This window comes from Corvus brachyrhynchos, unplaced genomic scaffold (genome assembly GCF_000691975.1).
Source record: "Corvus brachyrhynchos isolate BGI_N302 unplaced genomic scaffold, ASM69197v1 scaffold130, whole genome shotgun sequence".
In the NCBI taxonomy this organism is placed as follows: Eukaryota; Metazoa; Chordata; class Aves; order Passeriformes; family Corvidae; genus Corvus; species Corvus brachyrhynchos.
In genome coordinates, this window is record NW_008236193.1 from 38,192 (window position 1) to 39,241 (window position 1,050).

The following is a 1,050-nucleotide window of genomic DNA, read 5'->3' on the forward strand; positions in this document are numbered from 1 at the left end:
CCCCTGAGGGTCCCTTCCAGCTCAGGATATTCCAGGATTCTGTGATTTGGCAGCTGCCTGTTCTGGCTCCCTGCATTCCCACAGGAACCAACCAAAAAGTGTTGAAAACTGCAAACAAATTTAGGGACACCAGTTCAAAAGGCCTTGGGAACTGCCAATGTCCCACCCAAACCAGTGCCCTTCTTGTCCATCTTGTGCTGGGCAGCAGCAAGGGGCTGCTGGAGATGGAGCAGAGCTCGCCCCTCATGAGGAAGCTGAGGAACCGCAGGAATTCCTGCTCCTCGGGAAGATTTTCCTAACAAAATCAATCCTGTTCAGAAGATGGAACATCCCACCCCAGAGAAGGTTTCTCCTGACTGTTTGCCTGGCACAGGAATGCTGATGGAGCTGAATGCCAATTCCTTCTGGAGCCAGAGATGGATCTGAGAGCAGCTCAGGGCCAGGGCTGGGGCTGAGCACAGGGCAGGAGGGACCCCTTCCCTCGGGAATAGCTCAGGATCCACCCTGCATCCCTGCAAAGGTGATGATGCCTGGGAGGGAGACTGAGGCCTCACTGCTGCTCCAGGCAGCACCTGGAGGAGAGGCGTGAGGAGGGTTTTCCTTAAAAAAACCCTGGTCTTTGCCTTAGCTAAAGGAGGGTGGAGTTAAACTCAGACACGGAGGGGAAAGGAGAGGGAGAAAGAGAAGGAAAGAGGGAAAGAAGAAATCAAAAAGTTGGAGGAGAGAAATACAACCAGAAAAGGGGCTCTCAACTGGCCACAAATATGAAACACCAGTAGATATTTAAACTGTAGGGCAAGGAGCAACTTTTCTCCCTTGGCTCTGCAGTGGTAGCCAGAAGAGGACACTGGGCAGGACACGGGGACACAGCCAGGGAGGGCACCAAGGGAAAGGGGGGATTCTGCCCCTCTGCCCCACTCAGCTGAGACCCCACCTGCAGAGCTGCCCCAGCCCTGGGGAACAACATCAGGAGCACGGGGAGCTGCTGGATCCACTCCAGAGGAGGCCACGGAGCTGCTGCCGGGCTGGGGCTCCTCTGCAGCCAGGCCG